The sequence below is a fragment of the Mesoplodon mirus genome (genome assembly GCF_964341445.2).
Source record: "Mesoplodon mirus genome assembly, chromosome: 17".
In the NCBI taxonomy this organism is placed as follows: domain Eukaryota; kingdom Metazoa; phylum Chordata; class Mammalia; order Artiodactyla; family Ziphiidae; genus Mesoplodon; species Mesoplodon mirus.
This window is the reverse complement of record NC_138993.1, coordinates 67,767,119-67,781,484: the sequence shown is the minus strand read 5'-3', so window position 1 is coordinate 67,781,484 and position 14,366 is coordinate 67,767,119.

Sequence of the window (14,366 nt, the reverse complement as noted above, 5' to 3'; positions counted from 1 at the left end):
TTATAAGAAGTAAAATGTCATCTGCCAAATTCTAAACCTATGCATATTGTTAGTATTTAATCTTATCCATAACATCTCAATGAATGTGGTTATTTTTTAAAGTATTGCTGCATAAGAAAAATTTTCTAAGCATAAGTTAATATCTCACTTAGCAAGATCTGCCTGACCCTTGATCTTATGACTGTTTTCCTATGTAAGTTGCACCTGAAACTGATACACTAGCCCAGACCCAGAGGGAACTCTGGGCACCTATACTTTTTTTTTTGGAGGCGGAGGCACCTATACTTCTGCACTTTGCATACTAGTCTAGGGATCCATGAGGACCTGCCTGGTGAAGAATGTAATCGTTGGTATCCAAACTCATCCTATCCCATCTGTAATATTCTTCATTCTAATTTTCTGCTTAATGAAACAGTACAGCTAGCCACAGGATTTCCAGCCTTCAAACAAGGCCCCTTCTGAAGGTTTTGTCATTAGTTTTCTCAAAATTAGAGGAGTTTAAGGATTCCAGAAGTTGAAAATGCCCAACTGCTAAATGTCTCTCTGTCTCTCTTTTTAAAATCCCATTTAGTATTCAGTATATGTTCATTATAGACAAATTGAAACCTATGGAAATAAATCAATAGGGGCATAGGGAAGTTAACATCCAAAGGTAATTGTTAATATTCTGATGGCTTCCTTATAGACATGTTCTTATGCATTTTTCTCTGTGTGTGTGTGTGTGTATGTGTGTTATCTCTCTTTTTCTCTCTCCAGAGATGGATAATTAACATATATAGATAGACACACACACATATACACATATATCTTAAAAATAACATCACATATAGATTCTGTTTTAAAACTTGTGTTTTTCCTCTCAGTAAATCACTGAAACATACATTTTAGGTAATACTGTAACACTCCAACCCACATGGAGATACTCAGACTTTTGTGGAAAAGAAATCAAACAAAATACATATATAAAAATACCAAAGACAAATCCAGGGAGAGACCCTATGTAAGCTGTGAAAATGAGTTCAGAGTATTAGAAAATTACTTTCTTCTAATTCAAATTTTTTTACTCTGGTAAACTTTGAAAAATATTTTTCACACTGTAAAATTTTTATAGGAACACAGCTAGGAAATTCTCCTATTGTCATGCAATCCTAAGCTTAAAGTTTGCGAAATCTAGTTTTTGCTTCTTCTTTTTCTTCTTTTTTTATTTTAAGCCTTTTAATTTAACTTATTGACCCCAGTATTTTTGCTACATCCATTGCTAGGATCAAATCGTTATTCTTTTCAAAAGCATTCCTTTAACCTGAGGTCAAACAAATGTGAAATATGAGGAAGTTATAAATAGACTGAAATCTAGAACAACCATAACCTTGATGTACTATATCTAAATTTTTATAACTTTGAAGTGCACCGAATACAGAAAGAATGCAGAGCTTTTCTTTTCCAGCCAGAGAAACCACACACACAAAAAGAATAAAAAAATGATCTCTTTCTCATTTCTGTAGTCAATTTCTCAACCCAAAAAAAGAAAGTGGGGGAGGATTTAAGTCAATCCAACAAAAATAAACTGTTGCTACTGTTTATTGAGAAAATAATTCCTTGAGATTTCTTTTCCCCCAAAGAACTACAAAAAAAAAAAAATCATAAAGAAGATCGCTGGCTTAGTTTATTTCCTAGAGGAAAAATTGTTTAACATCTGTTTATTTTGTAAAACCTACCAATAGCAAGTGGACCCATAAAATTCCCCCTTTTTTTGCGTGTGGTGGGAAAGAAGCAGGGGGCAGGCTAAGTTTGGCCTGCAGTTGGAATATAGTTTGCTGTCTGGAATTGCCCAGTCTTGTTTGGTTTCTATAAGATTCTCAAGGTCCATGAACCCATGTGTCCCAGATGAATAGCCCAAAGGGAGGGGCTTGGATTGGATGGTTGGAGTGAGACCAGACAGTGGAAGACTTTGAAATCCAGGCACTAGAGTCTAGACTCGACTCTCTGTGCGGTGGATTGGGTTGACTCCAGTTCTCCCCCCTCTCTACATTTACACCTTTCCATAGGCTCAGAGTAGGTACAGTATCTCTCCTTGTCCCTTGACTTTGCGCTTGGCCAAGGACGACAGTGTATCAGTTCCAGCTCTAGGCCTTGTGAGGCCTCACATCTTTCTGCATCATTGTGAGAAGAGCACACCCTGGCAAAGCCCACCAGGAAGAGGAGGAGGGGGAGTAGAAACAGAGTAGAAACAGTAGAAACAGCAGAAACAGAGCTGCCCCAGCAGAGAGTGGAGCCCCCAGCCCAGTCCAGACTGGCTGAACCTCAGCAGACATATAAACGCTTGCCAGTAATAAGTACCCATCATGTTACACCCCTGAGTTTTGGAAGGCTCTGCTGTGCGGCATCATTGCACTAATACAAACTTGATACACACCTTTAACCAAAATAAAAATCATTAAAAAAATGTTTAAGAACCTATACTTTAGGGAGTTTAATGTATGGCTGTGTACAGGATGGATGAGATGGGGAAGAGATAGTATAGTAATCCGCATGTCAGGTGATGAGCCCAGAACACGTGTGGAGGCAACAGGTACAGGATGAGGCAAGACACTGACAAAGGATTCACGGTTAGAGAAATGCAAATTATGTAAAACGAGATTCCCCTTTACACCCACAACATAGGAAAAATTAGGAAGTCAGATGATAGCAATTGCCGAGAACGGTGTAGGGTGATGGAAATTAGCATGCAATGCAGATGGGAGTGTAGACTATGCTATCTTCCGGAGAGCAGCTCAGCAGAACTCAGTAAAATTCCTATGTGTACACCCCATGACCCAGCAATCCCATGCCTGGGTGCAACTCAGGAAGTTTACCCGGGTCCGTAAGAGGAGGTAGATAAGGATGCTCATCCCAGCAGTGTGTGGGAGCAGGCTGTTGGCGACAGCCTAGTAATATCAAGGGGAAGGGCAGACACACTGTGCTGGGTGCAATCTGCTGGGGGCTCTGCAGCAGTTAGTAATGAACAAGAGGTACGTAGAGCTGCATGGGTACGTCATGCTGCGGAGGAGAGAAAAATGAAAAGAGAATGGGACCCACAGCCCAATACTGTATGCATGTACATATGTAGGGATGTGTGTATGTGTATATATATATGTATATGTATACATAAGTATACGCCTGTATTTTTCAGAATTATGTACATATGGACATATTCAAGGACATACACCAAACATATTACAGGAGGATGGAGTAAAGTGGGAATGGGAGCGAGGTTTGGAAATAAAGAAAAGAATAAGAGGAGGGTCGTACATATACAGATGACACTAGTGGAATTAGCTCAATCCTGGTACCTGAATTCCAAACATATGGATGTGAACTTTCATCAGAGAGAGTGGGGGCAGCTTCCAGACTGGAGGAGATCTTGAGAGAAGGGACAGGACTAGAGGTGGTTTGAGAGCTCTCCACAGCGTGTTACCACTGGGGCTCTAATATGAATGAACTTTCATTCGATGAATACGTGACTTCACTGGTTCTTCCACTGCAGTATATCCCATTTGTGCCAGCTATTGATTTAGTGCCTCAGGGCTCCAAATCCACCTTACTTTGCCCTGCCCTGTGACGCTGGAGCTGGAACCCTGTAAACATGTCTCCTTTGCCTCCTGTCCCAATGGTAAGTTTTATCAGTAGCAGGGACGGGAAGGACACTGCAGGTGAAAGGGACATTATTTTTTTTCCTAGCTTCAGTGTCTTTTTTCTTGTTGCTACAGTGTAAAAGCCAGTGGGGCCAGCGGGAGACCCAGTGACACACACAGTCTGAGAAGTTTCACTGTCACTCCAGCAGTGGCCTCCCAGGGTATTTCACCAGCACCCCAACTGCTTTGCCAGGGGGACCCAAGCACCCCAGCAAAATGCTACCCTATCCAGTGGCCTCGGTCATAACCTCCCCAATGAGTTCTTAACCTGTATGTCTTCCTTGGATAATTTGCCTCTGCTCTAGAGGCAGTGCTTTCTCCCTATAGCTGTGATTCCTGTGTCTTTAGAGTTCTCTTTACAGTTAATTCTCTCTTAGCAATTTAGTCATCTCTATGCTAAATTTTCCCTGTTCAAATTACTGGTGTGGTTTCTCTTCCAACTGGACCCTTCGGACAGTAAAGCAGGAAACAGCACAGCACAAGCCTTTCCATGCTTCTCACCCTTCACAGTTGACTTTCACTGTCTCCTTTGTCTTCTTGATTCATTGCAATCAGAAATTTCACTGATAAATTCCTAACTGTCCAAAAGTCATCTTTCAGACCTTTTCTCTCTTAATTGCTTCTCCCTGATACCTGCCATGTTTCAGACCACTCCTTTTGAAAGCCAATATGGTTCTCTACAGTAGCAAGAGCCACCATGCTGGAGTTGGACAAAACGGCTTTGAGGTCTCAGCTCTGTCGGTGACCAGCTTGGTGACCGTAATCTTTGTGGGCCTTGGTCAGCCTTCTCATCTGTAAATTGGGGACTAATGACGTTGATACGCAGGTCACAGATCCTGCAAGCTGTGCAGCACGGCCAAAACAAAACAGAACAAATGCTGGGTACCTCCCCACCCGCTGCAGAGTTTCTGATCCAGCAGGTCTGGGTCCAGGCCTGAAAATATGCAGTTCTAACGAGTTCTCAAGGGATGCTGCTGTTGCTGACCGGGGAACCACACCGAGAGCCACCAGAGTTTCGAGAAGAAGTGAATGGCTAAGAAAATCGAGTACGTCAGAGGCTTGGCGTGAAGTACTCGACAGACTGAGGAAATGTCTAGGCTGTCAGTTCAGATAGAAATTTCCAGAGAACAGCAGATCGGTGGCTTCCCGAAAAAATACCCAAAAAGCGATTCCTGTCCCCTGGGAATAGCCCATTGTCAAAAGCCACAGGCAGCGCGGGTGAGCCCTCTTCATTACAGCTGTCATCAATCACACTGCCCCAGTGCCCAGCCCTGACTAGGACAGTCGCAGTGGGTTAGCGGGTCAGTCAGCGTCGGTCACCCTCAGCATCCTGCACTTTTAACTAAACCCTCAGGTCAAAAGCCTTCAGTGCGATAAAGGCATTCGTGGTCTGAATCCACATTTCAATAGAACAGAAACTGAAAATAAGCAAAATCACTTTGAAAGGTGATTAAGAGAGTCACCCCTTGAAAACAGCTATTATTTGTCCATCATCCAGGTTAGGGGTCAAAATAGGAACGAGGAAGCAAAGGCTCTACATACAGCTCCCTCAGATGGACATTTTCATTTCAATTCTGTCCCCACTTTAGAGCACATTTCATTACTTGCTGAATATGGGAAGTTACTGGTTGCCTACCGTTTAGTTTCCTAGAGCTGCCGTAGCAAATTACCACAAAACAGGAGGCTTAAAACAACAGAGGGACTTCCCTGGCGGTCCAGTGGTTAGGACTCCATGCTTCCACTGCGGAGGGCCCAGGTTAGATCCCTGGTCGGGGACCTGAGATCCTGCAAGCTGTGCAGCACTGCCAAAACAAAACAGAACAAAGCCCAAATCGAGGTGTCAACAGGGCCACACTCCCTCTGAAACATTCAGGGGAGGGTCTTTCCTCGCCTCTCCCATCTTCGCGAGATTTGCTGGCCATCCTCGGCATTCGCTGGCTCGCAGCAGACATCACTCCAGTGGCTCTTAGTCATCACGTGGCATCTCCCTGTGTGTCTCTGCCCTCACATGGCGCTCTCCTCCTCTTATGAAGACACCAGTCATACTGGATTAGGGCCCACCTAACGCCAGTATGTCCTCGCCTTAACTAATTCCATCTGCAAGGACCCTATTTCTAAATAAGGTCACATTCTGAGGTAGAGGTAAGGGGGAGGGGGGCAGGTAGGACTTCAACATATCTTTTCTGGCAGGACACAATTAACCCATATTATCTACCCAGGACCCTTTACTCTTTCCTGATGAAACCCAAGTTTTCCCAGGATTTCCCTGGCAGTCCAGTGGTTAAGACTCTGCGCTCCTAATGCCGGGGGCCCGGGTTCGATCCCTGCTCAGGGAACTGGATCCCACATGTCGCAACTAAAGATCCCACGTGCCACAACTATGGGCTGGCGCAGCCACGTTTATCTAAAATCAAAACCAAACAAACAAAAAACCCAGGTTTTCCCAAAAGCATGTTAACTGATACAACTATGAACAAAAATATCCAAGCTGAGACTGGGAAGACCCTGCCCATGTGGCAATGGCTTGTCCCAACAAGTCATTCCTGTGCAAAAAATAGGTACTTGGGGTAACCCACAGACTGTTCTCTTGAAGAGCTTACAGCTATGGGGACTCTGGGCAAAGTGACAAGCCTTTAAGAGATGGGCACATCAGAAGGCCACATATAGTCGTGGCATGTCTCAGACCATTAGTGCGCCAATTATCTGCTTTCCTGGATTTATCCCCATTAGTTGGGGGAAGGTCGACCCTTAAAAAAAAAATCTATCTAAGCTCTTATAATAAAGCCTAACATATAATAGGCACTTAAACTGCATAAATGTTTCAAATATTGTTAAATATGTTTATTTTGCTAAATCCTTTTTCTGCCCCATTGTGAGCAGTTATCTGCCTATGTCACAGAAAGAGTGAGAAAGTATTTTGCTAAAGGAGCAGATATTGGTTTTCCCAACTAGGAACCGAGGAAGTGGATGCAGAGCCTGAGGGACAGCTGTGGGTGATCAGGCTGGGACCACGTTCAGTGTTTTTGCAAGTAGATTAAATAAGACAAAGTGGCAAATGCTGACGCAGAAAATGCTGGAATGTTGGCAGAGAGTCTGTGTTTTTCCTCAGGCACCAAGTAATAGTGGGTCCCCAAGGATTTGGATGTGGCTCAAGTGGGGCTCAAGTGGCCTTGGAAGGAGGTCGGGTAATAGGATGACTTTAGCTCAGCCCAGGAAAGACAGCGTGGACCAGACCTGCAGGGGTTTGAGTTCAGGTGCAGTCAGGATTTAGTGACAGTTTCCTTCCCATCCATCCCTGACCCACAAAGTTGGGTGCAAACTCAAGGAGACTTTCATGGACCCACTGACACATTGCAAAACAGATATGCTAGGAAAACTGTTAAAGATTTGGAAATGGGCAAAAGGGATTATTAGTATCCTTCCAATAAAATGCTGGGGTGTTTTCCCCTGACCATAAAGGAGTACCAGATCCTATAAGGGTGTGTGCACCTCTGACTGTCTTTGATTGGACTAGTATACACTTCTGTAGAGATAGAAGTAAACTTGTAGGAAATGGATAGTCAGGCAAACGTTTCCTGTCTTTAGCAATGCAAATGAGTCCTGTTCATAGTAACGCAAAAGAATCTTATCCAGTAGAGAATATAAATCCCTGTAAGACTCAATCTCATTTGACCTGGTTATAACCTCTTACTTGTTCTTTCATTAATTAATAAGTTAAATAAAATCTTTAACATGCAAGCAGTTTACATTTGTCTGAGAGTCATATTTTACCTTTCAGGATATTATACTTTAACAGGTAAAGAGGTAAATAGGAGTAAAGTGAGGATGGCATGGATGCCTGGAGTCTCAAAGTTTCAACATAGACATAGTAACTATGGAGAAAATCAAGCCAGTGTTGGGGAGGGATGAGAAAGTAACCTGTTGGGGAAAAAATTCAAAAGTGGTGAAGTCTGTCATTGGACCTTTCCGATTCTCTTTTCTCTAACCTCCTAACACCCTAACTTTCCTCATCTTGCTGACCCAAGGCTGTATAAATCTCCTCTCTAGAGACCCCACCAGGGTCTGAACCCACCCCTCCATCCCCAAGATCCAAAATTCCTTCTTCCTTTCCCAGCAAGACCCTCTGCTTAACTAAGAGGTTGAAACTGAGTAAAATTCCTCAAGGGTATTTTTTTCTTTCTTTTGGGAAAAAAAAAATTTAATTTTATATTTATGCCAAACTGGTGAAATTGTGGTAGAACATATAACATGATAGTTATCATTTTTAAGAGTACAGTTTAGTGGCGTTAAATACATTAAAAATACTGTATAAATATCATCACTATCTACACCTAAAGTTTTTTCATCTTCCCAAACACCAACTCTGTAGCCATTAAATGACAACTCCCACCCCTGTAAGTCCTACCCTACTTCCTGTCTCTATGAATTTGACTACTCTAGGTACCTCATATTAATGAGATCATACAATAGTTGTCCTTCTGTGACAGGCTTATTTCACTGAACATAGTGTCTTCAAGGTCTATCCATGTTGTAGCATGTGTCTTAATTTCCTTCCTTTTTAAGACTGAATATTCCATGGTATGAATATACCACATTCTGTTTATCTGTTCATCGGTTGGTGATCATTTAGGTTGTTTCCGCCTTTTGGCTAATGTGAATAATGCTGCTATGCATTTTTTCTTTTCTTTTCAAATTACTTGGCCAGAAGAAGTTTTAAAAGATCTCTCACCGGGCCAGTGTGTGCAGTTTGAAGACTAGAAATTCCACGTTGCCTTGCCCTCATCTTCTCACAAACCAGGATCTGCAGCCTGGCATCCTGCTGCTGAAAGACGGCTGCCCCCCAGCATACTTTCCTGCAGCATATGCCAAGGAATGCTTGCCACCTCCCCTCGCTCCCCATCCTATTAGCTGGTATATTAGTTTTGTACGGCTGCCATAACAAAATAGCACAAACTGGGTGGCTTAAAACATAGAAATGAATACCCTACAGTTTTGAGGCCTTAAGTCCAAGATCAAGGTGTTGACAGGTTTGGTTTCTCCTGAGGCCTCTCTCCTTGGCTTCTAAATGACTGTCTTCCCTCTGAGTGTGCCTGTGTTCTCATATCCTGTTCTTATAAGGACACCAGTTATATTGGATTAGGGCCCAACCTAATGACCTCATTTAACTTAATCACCTCTTTAAAGGACCTATTTCCAAATACAGTCACATTCTGAGGTACTGGGGGTTAGAACTTCAACATATGAATTGGTGGGGGAGACATACGTCAGCCCTAAACAGCTGGTTCAGGGTTGAACCAGATTGACAGCATATCACTCTCACATACCCTGAAAGTTTTTTTTTTTATTTATTTATTTTTTATTTGACTGCACCATGTGGCACGTGGGATCTTAGTTCCCCGACCAGGGATAGAACCCGTGCCCCTTGAACTGCAAATGCGGAGCCTTAACCAATGGTCCACCAGGGAAGTCGCGACCCTGAAAGTTTTTACTCTGCTGGTTTGATGAAATTGGGCTTATGGAATAGGTGCGCCCTTTTATTGACATAGCCTCGAATCTGCTTAGTGGACCAAAAAACCACTTAAGACCAGACCAAAACTGCAGAAATCCCTGGAAGGAAATTTCATTAACTCACTAACTCAACTGCATCCCAGGACAGGGTTTTCTGGCTGCTTCCTAAGAAGAATGTCAGGATGCTGCCAGCGAAGGTGGTAATGGGGGTGGGAAGGAAGCTGGTTGTGGACTTTGTGGTTTTGGGTAAATTGCTTAACTTACTGGGGCTTCAGTTTCCTCCTCTGTGAGAGGGAGGGTCTCTTTAGGTCCTTCCTGAGTACTCAAACATGGGCATCACCTGGAGGTATCACCTGGAGCTGGTGAGATGTGCAGAATCTCTGGACCCATTCCAGGCCCGCTGAATCAGAATCTACATCTTAAGGTCTCCAGGTGACTCACAGGCACATGGAAATTTGAGAGGCACTGATTTAAGACTTGTTGGGTCTGGCAGTCACAGAGGGAGATCAAGGAGCCAGTCACTATGAAACAATTTCTCCCCTCCTTCGTTTCGTCCCCTCAGATAGCAGGTTAGAGGAAAGATGTTCATCCCTGCTTCTAAGCTGCTGTGAATACAGGTAGGAAAGGCTCCCATCCTACAGGCAACTGTCACCCCACTTCAGAGCAGAAAATAAGGGTTCAAACGCAACACCCCCCCGCCACTTGCTAATAATCCTTGGCTGAGAGATCCAGGGAATGAGCAAAGACCAACAGGATTACTGGGTTAATTTCAGAACTCCCCCCCCCAATCTCCACCCTGCAACCTGCCATAGATTCATGTTATAAAAAGGGAGAGCTGAACTCAACAGTAAAAACAATCCAATTCGCAAATGGGCAACAGACATGAACAGACATTTCACCAAAGATGGCAAATAAGCACATGAAAAGATCCATTATCAGTAGCCGTAAGGAAAATACCAATTAAAACCACAATAAGGGCTTCCTTGGTGGCGCAGTGGTTGAGTCCGCCTGCCGATGCAGGGGACATGGGTTTGTGCCCTGGTCCGGGAAGATCCCACATGCCGCGGAGCGGCTGGGCCCGTGAGCCATGGCCGCTGAGCCTGCGCGTCTGGAGCCTGTGCTCTGCAACGGGAGCACACCACAATAAGATGTCACTACAGGGACTTCCCTGGTGGTCCAGTGGTAAAGAATCTGCCTTCCAATGCAGGGGACGCGGGTTCGATCCCTGGTCAGGGAACTAAGATCCCACATGCCGCAGGGCAACTAAGCCCGTGCGCTGCAACTACTGAGCTCACGCGTCTCAACAAGAGAGCCTGCGTGCTGCAAACTACAGAGCCCACGTGCTCTGGAGCCCGTGCACAATTGCACAACCCACATGCCCTGGAGCCCACATGCCACAATTAGAGAGAGAAAACCCACACGCCACAAGTAGAGAGAAGCCCACGCACCGCAATGAAGACCTGATGCAGCCAAAAAGAAATAAAATAAAATAAAATAAATGTAAAAAAAGATGTCACTACATACCTATCAGAACATAAAAAATAGTGACATCGGCAAATGCTGGTGAAAATGTGGAGAAACTGGATCTTTCATATGTTCCCAGTGGCAATGTAAAATGGTACAGCCACTCTGTAAAACAGTGTGGCAGTTTCTTATAAAAACTAAACCATTTGACCCTGTGATTTCATTCTTGGGCATTTATCCCAGAGAAATGAAAACTTATGTCCACAAAAAAATCTGTATAAGAATGTTCAGAGAGGCTTTATTCATATTAGCCCCAAACTGGAAATAAACCCAATGTCCTTCAATGTGGGTAACAAACTCTGGAAAATCCACCCTCTGGAACTTTCTCAGCGATAAAAAAAAGAGTGAACTGCTGATGCACAATACAATTGGGATGGATCTTCAGAGACTTACACTGAGTGAAGAAAGCCAGTCCCAAGGGTGACATACTGCTTGAGTCCATTTAAATGATATTCTTGAAATGACAGAATTACAGAAATGGCGAATGGATCAATGGTGGGAGGATGAGGGAGGTGAGGATAGCTATACAAGGCCAACCTGAGGGATACTTGTGGTGACGGAAATGTTCTGTATCTTCATGTATCAACGTCAATGTCCTGATTTTGATATTGCGCTATGGTTTTGCAAGATGTTATCACTTGGGGGGGGGAACTGGGTAAAGGGTACGCAGGGTCCATCTGTGTTGTTTTTTACGACTGCATATAAATTTACAATTCTCTCAAAAGAGAGACAGAGAGAGATAAAGAAAGAAAAAAGAAATTATTCTTTAAAAAAAAAAAAGACATAGAGACCTGGGTCCTGGTCCTCATTAGAGAAATGTGCTTCAATTCTTTGCCGGTTGAGGAATTCTGGTGCTTCTGCTGGGTGTGAGTGGGAAGAGAGAAGGTCAGAGAAGGGGAAAAGGAGGACTTCGTAAAAAATAAATTTATTCTATTTATTTCTGGCTGCGTTGGGTCTTCGATGCTGCCCCTGGGCTTTCTCTAGTTGTGGCAAGCAGGGGCTACTCTTCATTGTGGTGCGCGGGCTTCTCATTGCAGTGGCTTCTCTTGTTGTGGAGCACAGGCCCTAGAGCGCACGGGCTTCAGTAGCTGCAGTACGCAGGCTCCAGTAGTTGTGGCTCGCGGGCTCTACAGCGCAGGCTCAGTAGTTGTGGTGCACGGGCTTAGTTGCTCCGCGGCATGTGGGATCTTCCCGGACCAGGGCTTGAATCTGTGTCCCCTGCACTGGCAGGAGGATTCTTAACCACTCTGCCACCATGGAAGCCCCTGGCAGGAGGATTCTTAACCATTGTGCCACGAGGGAAGGCCAAGGAGGGCATTTTATTTATGCTCTAGAAAGCCCTACATTTCTAGGCTAAGTAGACAGGTGCTTGGACCATCCTTCCTCAGGAAATAACTGGTTGCCAAAGCCCAGCCAAACCTCAGAACCCGCGAGAAATCCTAAGAAACTACAAAACAGATCTTCTGTGCCCTCGTGGGCATCACATGTCAGAAGCCCTGTTTGTCAGCAGGATGGGCCCGGGGGACACTGCTCTGCAGCCTCCAGATGTGGGAGAAGTCTGTCTGGGGTGTTCCTTCAACCACACGCCACCAGGAGGCTAGGCCTGGCTCAGCTGTTCTTGCATCAAGGCCCTGGGCAGCTTCTCAGACCTGCCTTTGGCTGAGGGGCTCATCAAATTCCACTTGAAGACAAGAGGGAGTCTGTGGGACAGGTCATCTCCCCGAGGACGGCCGGGTGCCCGGTTGGAGGGTTCTGTAACTTCCCTCCCACCACATCCCTTGGCATCCCACCTACTTGAGTCTTGGCCCTTCAGTGTTTACAGGGTGCTCACAGACTCGTGGACTTCCTGCCCTGCCCGGCGCAGACAAGGACAGTAAAGGCATGAACCAAGGGCGACACCCTGAGCTGCCCTGCAGTTCACAGTGCAAGTGGCAGGATGATGGGGGTCAGGCTCTGTAAGCGGAGAGCAAGTCACTGTCCTCCCTTCACCTCCCCGCCTTTTTCTGTCTCACAGACAGCTGCCGTTCAACTGCCACACCCTCTCCTGTATTTTATACATGTTTTCTGTTCACCAGAAAGCCAGCAGATTGGGCTCCTCGACCAGCAGGCCCCAATGAGCATTGCTGGGTCAGCCTCCAGTGGTTTCCACCACCATCCCTTGCCTTGACTCGAGGGGCCTGGGGCTCGCCTCCACCGCCCAGTCGGCAACTTAAACCCTCAGAACGCACCACAGGTCAGCTCCTTCTTGCCGGGAGCAGGATCAGGCTATATGGGGCCCCCATCTCCCAGCAACGCTCACATCTTCCAGCAATTTCTCTCCTTCCTATAGCGGCTACGTTACGACTTTAAGAAAATAAAGAGTAATATGCTACTCTGGATAATGCACACGTAGAACATCTAGAAGAGCTGGTGAAATCAGGATAAAGACCTGCAATGCCAAACCACTGTTTGCGTAACTAGAGCATTGAGAGGGTCAGAAGGAACTGTGGCTTAATGTAAAATGACATCCTTACCCAACTCCCGTTTAGCCTTTCGTCATTTGCTGACAGAATTGCACATACGTTTACTCACACATACCTCATAGCAGCCTGAAGATAAAATATTTGAATGTAAGTGCAAGTCAGACGGGATCAAAGTAGATTTTACAGATTTTTCACAGCTCTGAAAGGTAGGCTGCATCTTCCAGTGGAAGAGGGCAGCTCACGGGCACTGTGTAGGGTCTGCGTTTCCTTCCCTCGGGGCGCATTCCACCAGCAGCACCTTGGGCTCTGGTTGGTGGGGGTTGCCACAGCCTCCTGGGACCATCCTAGGAGGCCAGGGCGCAGCAGGGTGAGCCTGAGGAATTGCCGGAACCTGGAGCCTGAGCCGGGAGTGTGTCTGAGGCACCCGTGCGCCTGGGCTTCCGGCCACAGCCTAGGACAGTGAGGGAGAACACGGGGAGTCCCTTCAAACCCCGGAGGGGGAGCGACGACGAGGTGCCGAGAAGGAACTACTCCCCAGCTGTTCACACCGGTCCTTGCATTTTTCTTCCCCCCGGAAACAAAGCTCATTTCACTGTTACTCACATGGTTAAAAATGCAACCACCCTGGCATGGATGTAAAAACAAACAAAATTCACACCTGAGGCAGAAATAAACCACATCGTGGCTTCTCCTGAAATTAAGCTTTGATAAGACTGGGTGGGGAGGGTAGGTGGAGAGAAAGCCGAGGAAGGGCACCCAGCTCCTGAGGCAAATGGTGCACGCGAGTGTGTGTGCACAAGTGCCCATTTTAGACAGGCATCAGGTTGTTTTTAAGTCCCTTTTCCAGAGATCAGTAACAAGGGGCCACATTTCTGCACAGCAATTCGTGGAATCACGTGCTGCCTCCATGAGCTGGGATCTTTTACTAGATCTCGTCATTGTGTCCTGTCTCTGGGCAGTTGAGCTGGAGCAACTACCCAGCTATGGGACAAGAGAATTTTCTCTTCAAGTTTCTTTCCCCAAACAGGTCCTAAGAGGTGGTCTGTACCACTTCACAGATTTATTAAATGTCAACGAGGTGACTTTTGTAACAGTGATGCTTTGTACTAATATACCAAACATAGCCAGCCCAAGAAAAATACAAACTCCACAGCTGCTTTCTTAAAACTCTCACGCCAATTCTGAAACCAGATACTATTAA